The sequence below is a fragment of the Polypterus senegalus genome, unplaced genomic scaffold (genome assembly GCF_016835505.1).
Source record: "Polypterus senegalus isolate Bchr_013 unplaced genomic scaffold, ASM1683550v1 scaffold_6406, whole genome shotgun sequence".
NCBI classification, from domain to species: domain Eukaryota; kingdom Metazoa; phylum Chordata; class Cladistia; order Polypteriformes; family Polypteridae; genus Polypterus; species Polypterus senegalus.
In genome coordinates, this window is record NW_024381505.1 from 1 (window position 1) to 9,143 (window position 9,143).

Here is a 9,143-nt window from a genome sequence, read left to right on the forward strand (position 1 = left end):
TCCACTGTGGGATTGCCGTTATGGAACGAGGGTTGCCTAGTCCTTTCTGGGCGATGCTCCCCTTTATAAAGTTGCAGGCCACGTCTGACTGCCAGATCTATCTGTGTCTATCTATCCATCCATCCATGAGGAGGAGCGGGGAACAGGGTGGTCTTAAATGGGTGGCGAGGCAAACAGAGGATCAGCATGAGGCCGTACATTCTAATTCAAAGACATTCCGAAAATTTCAAAAAAGGGAAAAAAAAAAAAAAAAAAAAAATGAAGACAAACAGGGGAAGGAGAAAAAAAAAAAAAAAAAAAAAAAAAACAGGGCTGTCGTTTAGAAAAGAGGGCTTCATGATTACTATTTGGGAGAGAAAAACAAGCAGCCATCGTTTACGGCCATACCACTCTAGACCCTTCGATCTCGTCGATCTGGAAGCTAAACTGAGAGTCGGGCTCGGTTAGTACTTGGATGGGGAACCGCCTGGGAATACACGAGTGCTATAGCTTTTGCCTTTCTGCCAGCAGGTGCCATATAGTCTTTTCTTTTGGCTCTTGCTTGCTGGGAAAGCGGCTTAAAATCAGTAAAGCTAAAGAATGAATGATTATTTTGTATTATTGTTTTATTCGGTGGGTGAGGTCCTTAAGATAAATAAATAAATTGATTAATTAATTAAATTAATATTGTTTTTTGATACCATTTTCTAGGGAAGAGGTTCTGAAAATAAATAAATAAACAAATAAATAAATGGACAGACAGACAGATTGACCGATTGACTGATTTTGGAACTAACCTTTATGTATTAGCAAAGCTCCCAGAACACGTTGTCTCTTGAGCTCCTGCTTCACAATAGCCAAACACCACTTTCATAAGTTGAAGCATATTTTACAGTCTTTTTGAACCAGGATTATCGGGGAAGTATGACATGATCCCCACTACCACAAATTATGCAGTCGAGTTTCCGCATTGGGGAAATGCAGGGGGTCAGCACACCGAGTGCAATGGATGAGCCCTGCTTCCTGGGAGAACCACCTTAGTGATCAATGTATCTGCCCTGCCAGGTAAGTATGAGTTGTACAGCCCGGCGCTCATCCTCCCACTTCTCGGCTGCCGCGCCAGCTGGAGGATTTCCCCAGCGCAGTCCTCGGTCCTTCGGGCTCCTTCGGGATCCTTCGGGCTACCTGCCTCTGGAGCTGCGCATGCGCCGGAGTTAGCCACTCACCAGACGCCCGTGTGCCCCGTGACTCGGATGACGGGTTTGCAAAGACCTCACCACCTTGATTAGACAGGTTTCGCCAGCAATCCCAAGGAGCACCTCGCTCTTATGCAAAACCAGCCACGCATCGCTGGAGCTTATTGGCTGGAAGAGAAACAGGAGAGATAGGACTGGGCGGGACGCTGAATGATAAACAGCCGCTCAACAGCTTAGACAGGCGGCAAGCGGCAGGGAGGAGGCAAAGCTGCGAAATAGGGAGGCGATCCTGCGCTCCGGAGACCGAGGAAGAAGAACACCTCGGCGTGGGCGCACACACAGCAAAAGCACCATCGGGAAGACCTGGCGTCGAGGCCGCCGTGAGTGATCTGGGGCAGCCCTGGGTACACGTTCGAGACTTGAGCCGGTGCTTGCCCTCCCTTTGATTCCACTGTGGGATTGCACTTTAGCAAGCACACGAGGTTGCTGGTCCTTTCTGGACGATGCTCCCCTTTATAAAGTTGCAGGCTCCCCGTCTGAAGAGCTGCACGAGATCTATCTGTCTGTCTATCCATCCATCCATGAGGAGGAACTGGGAACAGGGCTGGTCTTAAATGGGTGGCGCGAGCCGACAGAAGGGGATCAGCATGAAGGGCAACGTACATTCTAATTCAAAAGACATTCGAAAAATTTCAAAAGAATGGCAAAAAAAAAAATGAAGACAGGCAGGGGAAGGAGAGAAAAAAAAAACCATAAGAATGTCGTATAGAAAAGAGGGCTTCCACAGTTGCCTATTTGGGGAGAGAAAAACAAGCAGCCATCGTTTACGGCCATACCACTCTGAATACGCCCAACTCGTCCGATCTCGGAAGCTAAGCAGAGTCGGGCTCGTTAGTACTTGGATGGGAGACCGCCTGGGAATACCGAGTGCTGTAAGCTTTTGCCTTTGTGCCAGTAGGAGGCGCCCTTCACCTCGTCTTTTCTTTTTCCTCCTTCCACCCGTGTCAGAAGCTGGGCTCTTGGCAGCCGAGTGATCTGGGGCAGCCCTGGGTACACGCTTCGAGACTTGAGCGGTGCTTGCCCTCCCCTTTGATTCCACTGTGGGATTGCACTTTAGCAAGGACACGAGGTTGCTGGTCCTTTCTGGACGATGCTCCCCTTTATAAAGTTGCAGGCTCCCCGTCTGAAGAGCTGCACCAGATCTATCTGTCTGTCTATCCATCCATCCATGAGGAGGAACTGGGAACAGGGCTGGTCTTAAATGGGTGGCGAGAGCCGACAGAAGGGGATCAGCATGAAGGGCAACGTACATTGTAATTCAAAAGACATTCCGAAAAATTTCAAAAGAATGGCAAAACTAAAAAAAATGAAGACAGGCAGGGAAGGAGAAAAAAAACAAAAAAAGGGCTGTCGATAGAAAAGAGGGCTTCCACTGTTGCCTATTTGGGGAGAGAAAAACAAGCAGCCATCGCTTACGGCCATACCACTCTGAATACGCCCGAACTCGTCCGATCTCGGAAGCTAAGCAGAGTCGGGCTCGGTTAGTACTTGGATGGGAGACCGCCTGGGAATACCGAGTGCTGTAAGCTTTTGCCTTTCTGCCAGCAGGTGTCGCCCTTCACCTCGTCTTTTCTTTTGGCTCTTGGCAGCAAGGAAAGCGGCTTAAAATCAGTAAAGAGGCACAAAAAGGATGAATGATTATTTGTATTTTTGTTTTATTACGGTGGGTGAGGGTCCTTAAGATAAATAAATAAATTGATTAGTTAATTTAAATTAATATTATTTTTGATACCATTTTTCTAGGGGGCGGGGGTTCTGAAAATAAATAAATAAACAAATAAATAAATGGACAGACAGACAGATTGACCGATTGACTGATTTTTGGAACTTCTTTATTTATTGCTTAAAGCTCCCAGAGCCGTTGTCTCACAGGGTCCTACTTCACAATCACCACCTCCATAAAATGAAACGCATGTTTTCAGTCTATTTTTTGAACCAGGATTATCAGGGGAGGCCTTGAACGCAGTCCCCACTACCACAAATTATGCAGTCGAAGTTTCCGCATTTGGGGAAATCGCAGGGGTCAGCACACCCGGAGTGCAATGGATGAGCCTCGCCCTGGGAGAACCACCTTAGTGATCATGGTATCTCCCCTGCCAGGTAAGTATGAGTTGTACAGCCCGGCGCTCATCCTCCCACTTCCTCGGCTTCGTCGCTCGGCAGCGGGACGATTTCCCCAGCGCAGTCCTCGGTCGCCGGGCTCCTTCGGGATCCTTCGGGCTTCTTCGGCCTCTGGGCGCGCATGCGGGAGTTAGCCGCTCACCAGACGCCCGTGTGCCCCGTGACCCGGATGACGGGGTTGCAAAGACCTCACCACCTTGATTAGACAGGTTTCGCCAGCAAACCCAAGGTGCACCTCGCTCTTATGCAAACCAGCCACCCATCGCTGGAGCTTATTGGCTGGAAGAGAAACAGGAGAGCTAGGACTGGGCGGGACGCTGAATGATAAACAGCCGCCCAACAGCTTAGACAGGCGGCAAGCGGCAGGCAGGAGGCAAAGCTGCGAAAGAGGGAGGCGATCCTGCGCTCCGGAGACCGAGAGGAAGAAACCCTCTGCGTGGGCGCTCGCACACGGCAGCAAAGCACCATCGGGAAGATCTGCGCCGAGGCCGCCGAGTGATCTGGGGCAGCCCTGGGTACACGCGTTGAGACTTCGACCGGTGCTTGCCCTGCCTTTGATTCCACTGTGGGATTGCACGTTAGCAAGCACACAGGTTGCTGGTCCTTTCTGGACGATGCCCCCCTTTATAAAGTTGCAGGCTCCCCGTCTGAAGAGCTGCACCAGATCTATCTGTCTATCTATCCATCTATCCATGAGGAGGAACGGGGAACAGGGTTGGTCTTAAATGGGTGGCGCGAGCCGACAGAAGGGGATCAGCATGAAGGACAACGAACATTGTAATTCAAAAGACATTCCGAATAATTTCAAAAGAATGGCAAAAAAAAAAAATGAAGACACACAGGGGAAGGAGAGAAAAAAAAAAGAAAAACATAGAGATGTCGTATATAAAAGAGGGCTTCCACAGTTGCCTATTTGGGGAGAGAAAAACAAGCAGCCGTCGTTTACGGCCATACCACTCTGAATACGCCCGAACTCGTCCGATCTCGGAAGCTAAGCAGAGTCGGGCTCGGTTAGTACTTGGATGGGAGACCGCCTGGGAATACCGAGTGCTGTAAGCTTTTGCCTTTGTGCCAGTAGGAGGCGCCCTTCACCTCGTCTTTTTCTTTTCTTCCTTCCACCCGTGTCAGAAGCTGGGCTCTTGGCAACCGAGCGATCTGGGGCAGCTCTGGGTACACATTCGAGACTTGAGCCGGTGCTTGCCCTCCCTTTGATTCCACTGTGGGATTGCACTTTAGCAAGGACACGAGGTTGCTGGTCCTTTCTGGACGATGCTCCCCTTTATAAAGTTGCAGGCTCCCCGTCTGAAGAGCTGCACCAGATCTATCTGTCTATCTATCCATCCATCCATGAGGAGGAACGGGGAACAGGGGTGGTCTTAAATGGGTGGCGAGAGCCGACAGAAGGGGATCAGCATGAAGGGCAACGTACATTCTAATTCAAAAGACATTCCGAAAAATTTCAAAAGAATGGGAAAAAAAAAAAAAAAAAATGAAGACAGACAGGGGAAGGAGAGAAAAAAAAAAAACAGCGCTGTCGTTTAGAAAAAAGGGCTTCCATAGTTGCCTATTTGGGGAGAGAAAAACAAGCAGCCATCGTTTACGGCCATACCACTCTGAATACGCCCGAACTCGTCCGATCTCGGAAGCTAAGCAGAGTCGGGCTCGGTTAGTACTTGGATGGGAGACCACCTGGGAATACCGAGTGCTGTAAGCTTTTGCCTTTCTGCCAGCAGGAGTAAGCCCTTCACCTCGTCTTTTCTTTTGGCTCTTGGCAGCAAGGAAAGCGGCTTAAAATCAGTAAAGAGGCACAAAAAGAATGAATGATTATTTGTATTATTGTTTTATTACGGTGGGTGAGGGTCCTTAAGATAAATAAATAAATTGATTAGTTAATTTAAATTAATATTATTTTTGATACCATTTTTCTAGGGGGCGGGGGTTCTGAAAATAAATAAATAAACAAATAAATAAATGGACAGACAGACAGATTGACCGATTGACTGATTTTTGGAACTTCTTTATTTATTGCTTAAAGCTCCCAGAGCCGTTGTCTCACAGGGTCCTACTTCACAATCACCACCTCCATAAAATGAAACGCATGTTTTTTGTCTATTTTTTGAACCAGGATTATCAGGGAGAGCTTGACGCAGTCCCCACTACCACAAATTATGCAGTCGAGTTTCCGCATTTGGGGAAATCGCAGGGGTCAGCACACCCGGAGTGCAATGGATGAGCCTCGCCCTGGGAGAACCACCTTAGTGATCATGGTATCTCCCCTGCCAGGTAAGTATGAGTTGTACAGCCCGGCGCTCATCCTCCCACTTCCTCGGCTTCGTCGCTCGGCAGCGGGACGATTTCCCCAGCGCAGTCCTCGGTCGCCGGGCTCGCCGGGATCCCGGGCTTCTTCGGCCTCTGGAGCGCGCATGCGCGGGAGTTAGCCGCTCACCAGACGCCCGTGTGCCCCGTGACCCGGATGACGGGGTTGCAAAGACCTCACCACCTTGATTAGACAGGTTTCGCCAGCAAACCCAAGGTGCACCTCGCTCTTATGCAAACCAGCCACCCATCGCTGGAGCTTATTGGCTGGAAGAGAAACAGGAGAGCTAGGACTGGGCGGGACGCTGAATGATAAACAGCCGCCCAACAGCTTAGACAGGCGGCAAGCGGCAGGCAGGAGGCAAAGCTGCGAAAGAGGGAGGCGATCCTGCGCTCCGGAGACCGAGAGGAAGAAACCCTCTGCGTGGGCGCTCGCACACGGCAGCAAAGCACCATCGGGAAGATCTGCGCCGAGGCCGCCGAGTGATCTGGGGCAGCCCTGGGTACACGTTCGAGACTCGAGCCGGTGCTTGCCCTGCCTTTGATTCCACTGTGGGATTGCACGTTAGCAAGGACACGAGGTTGCTGGTCCTTTCTGGACGATGCTCCCCTTTATAAAGTTGCAGGCTCCCGTCTGAAGAGCTGCACCAGATCTATCTGTCTATCTATCCATCTATCCATGAGGAGGAACGGGGAACAGGGTTGGTCTTAAATGGGTGGCGCGAGCCGACAGAAGGGGATCAGCATGAAGGACAACGAACATTGTAATTCAAAAGACATTCCGAATAATTTCAAAAGAATGGCAAAAAAAAAAAAATGAAGACACACAGGGGAAGGAGAGAAAAAAAAACATAGGGATGTCGTATAGAAAAGAGGGCTTCCACAGTTGCCTATTTGAAGACAGGCAGGGGGAGAGAAAAACAAGCAGCTGTCGTTTACGGCGCCATACCACTCTGAATACGCCCGAACTCGTCCGATCTCGGAAGCTAAGCAGAGTCGGGCTCGGTTAGTACTTGGATGGGAGACCGCCTGGGAATACCGAGTGCTGTAAGCTTTTGCCTTTGTGCCAGTAGGAGGCGCCCTTCACCTCGTCTTTTTCTTTTCTTCCTTCCACCCGTGTCAGAAGCTGGGCTCTTGGCAACCGAGCGATCTGGGGCAGCTCTGGGTACACATTCGAGACTTGAGCCGGTGCTTGCCCTCCCTTTGATTCCACTGTGGGATTGCACGTTAGCAAGGACACGAGGTTGCTGGTCCTTTCTGGACGATGCTCCCCTTTATAAAGTTGCAGGCTCCCCGTCTGAAGAGCTGCACCAGATCTATCTGTCTATCTATCCATCCATCCATGAGGAGGAACGGGGAACAGGGGTGGTCTTAAATGGGTGGCGAGAGCCGACAGAAGGGGATCAGCATGAAGGGCAACGTACATTCTAATTCAAAAGACATTCCGAAAAATTTCAAAAGACTGGCAAAACTAAAAAAAAATGAAGACAGACAGGGGAAGGAGAGAAAAAAAAAAAAAAAAAACAGCGCTGTCGTTTAGAAAAAAGGGCTTCCATAGTTGCCTATTTGGGGAGAGAAAAACAAGCAGCCATCGTTTACGGCCATACCACTCTGAATACGCCCGAACTCGTCCGATCTCGGAAGCTAAGCAGAGTCGGGCTCGGTTAGTACTTGGATGGGAGACCGCCTGGGAATACCGAGTGCTGTAAGCTTTTGCCTTTCTGCCAGCAGGAGTCGCCCTTCACCTCGTCTTTTTCTTTTGGCTCTTGGCAGCAAGGAAAGCGGCTTAAAATCAGTAAAGAGGCACAAAAGAATGAATGATTATTTGTATTTTTGTTTTATTACGGTGGGTGAGGGTCCTTAAGATAAATAAATAAATTGATTAGTTAATTTAAATTAATATTATTTTTGATACCATTTTTCTAGGGGGCGGGGGTTCTGAAAATAAATAAATAAACAAATAAATAAATGGACAGACAGACAGATTGACCGATTGACTGATTTTTGGAACTTCTTTATGTATTGCTTAAAGCTCCCAGAGCCGTTGTCTCACAGGCTCCTGCTTCACAATAGCCCAAGCACCACTTTCATAAGTTGAAACGCATATTTTCGGTCTTTTTTTTTGAAACAGGATTATCAGGGGAGAGCGCGAACGCAGTCCCCCACTACCACAAATTATGCAGTCGAGTTTCCCGCATTTGGGGAAATCGCAGAGGGGTCAGTCAACACCCGGAGTGCAATGGATGAGCCTCGCCCTGGGAGAACCTTTTTTTTTTTTTTTTTAAAAAATGTCTAAATTCCATTACTTAAGACAAACACTGTTTTGCTTGTCCTTTTTTCATTTACATTTAATTTTACTTTTCAGTGTCTTAGCTTTGAGCACACACACACAAAGTTTGGCCCATTTGCTAATTTACTGTTATCCACCACCTTTTCCCCACGTGCTTATTTATTTATTTATTTATTTTTTATTATTCTTTTTATATATATATATATATATATATATTGCTTATTTTTTTTTTTTTTTTATATATATATATATAGTTCACCCCCCTTCCTCCCAATAAATATAATCTCAAAAATTCTTTACCTTTTTCTATTAGGGTCTGTTCTTGTTCACTTTTTTTCTCCCTGATCCTCCATTCTTCCATTATATGTCTTTCACATTTCTGAAAGAGTCTTTTTTCTATGTACTTTTATTCCTTTCAACTTCTTCTTTTATCTTCCATTCCTCCCGTATCTCTTTTTCACATCTCTGTAACAGTCTTTGTATTGTTATTTTCTTGTTATGTATTAGCAATTCATTCCTCCACCACCACATATTTTCTTTTATGACACTAACCATTTTCCATTTCCTTATTGCCATTTTTTCATTTCCTCCTTTCCTACCAAACCATATAGTACCCCTTCTTTTGTAATTTCTTCCAACCCCAAGTCCCTTTCCATTCCCTTCCCACGTCTCCACACCTCTTGTGCATATCTGCAGTTCCAGAACACATGCTCTGCGGTCTCTGCTTCTAAACAATTGTCTCTTGGACACATTTTACTTTTAACCACTCTCCTTTTGTACATAACTGTATTTGTTGATAAAATTTCATTTACTGCCATCCACCCCAAATCTTTTTGTCTATTTGTTAATTCTTTATTTGGCGTTTGTTGCCACATTTTTCTTACTTGCTCCTCCGTAAGTTCTTGAATTTTCCTCATTGTTTCCTTTTTCCCTATGTATTTCTTTAATTCTCTTTTGTTCCCCCACATTTTTGAATCTCCTCCCTCCCATTCATATCTTTGTAAACATTTTTCTATAATCTTATAATGTTTTGGCACGTTAAACGCCACAGGTCTATTATTAGTTATTTTTAACAGTTTCATTTTTCTTAGTTCTGTCCCTAGTAAATATCTCATCATATCCCAAATTTTCCTCTTTTATTTATTGCCATATTTACCACTGTTGCTGTATATTTTAGTTCC

The 9,143-nt window shown here is 46.9% G+C and overlaps 8 non-coding genes and 2 pseudogenes across 8 annotated transcripts; 6 read left to right on the forward strand and 4 right to left on the reverse strand.

Annotated features, from left to right (window-relative positions):
* Positions 1 to 894: 894 nt before the first annotated feature.
* On the reverse strand, positions 895 to 1,052 carry LOC120520631. Its single transcript, XR_005631889.1, has one exon. It is a non-coding gene; the product is annotated as a U1 spliceosomal RNA (small nuclear RNA).
* Positions 1,053 to 1,997: 945 nt separating this feature from the next.
* LOC120520628 lies at positions 1,998 to 2,114 on the forward strand (annotated as a pseudogene).
* Positions 2,115 to 2,645: 531 nt separating this feature from the next.
* Positions 2,646 to 2,764, forward strand: LOC120520626. The gene has a single exon (XR_005631886.1). It is a non-coding gene; the product is annotated as a 5S ribosomal RNA (ribosomal RNA).
* A 417-nt stretch (positions 2,765 to 3,181) lies between these two features.
* LOC120520630 lies at positions 3,182 to 3,343 on the reverse strand. Its single transcript, XR_005631888.1, has one exon. It is a non-coding gene; the product is annotated as a U1 spliceosomal RNA (small nuclear RNA).
* A 953-nt stretch (positions 3,344 to 4,296) lies between these two features.
* On the forward strand, positions 4,297 to 4,415 carry LOC120520634. The gene has a single exon (XR_005631891.1). It is a non-coding gene; the product is annotated as a 5S ribosomal RNA (ribosomal RNA).
* A 536-nt stretch (positions 4,416 to 4,951) lies between these two features.
* On the forward strand, positions 4,952 to 5,070 carry LOC120520633. The gene has a single exon (XR_005631890.1). It is a non-coding gene; the product is annotated as a 5S ribosomal RNA (ribosomal RNA).
* Positions 5,071 to 5,487: 417 nt separating this feature from the next.
* LOC120520629 lies at positions 5,488 to 5,647 on the reverse strand. Its single transcript, XR_005631887.1, has one exon. It is a non-coding gene; the product is annotated as a U1 spliceosomal RNA (small nuclear RNA).
* Positions 5,648 to 6,605: 958 nt separating this feature from the next.
* LOC120520636 lies at positions 6,606 to 6,726 on the forward strand. The gene has a single exon (XR_005631893.1). It is a non-coding gene; the product is annotated as a 5S ribosomal RNA (ribosomal RNA).
* Positions 6,727 to 7,265: 539 nt separating this feature from the next.
* LOC120520635 lies at positions 7,266 to 7,384 on the forward strand. The gene has a single exon (XR_005631892.1). It is a non-coding gene; the product is annotated as a 5S ribosomal RNA (ribosomal RNA).
* A 425-nt stretch (positions 7,385 to 7,809) lies between these two features.
* LOC120520632 lies at positions 7,810 to 7,986 on the reverse strand (annotated as a pseudogene).
* Between the last annotated feature and the right edge of the window lie 1,157 nt (positions 7,987 to 9,143).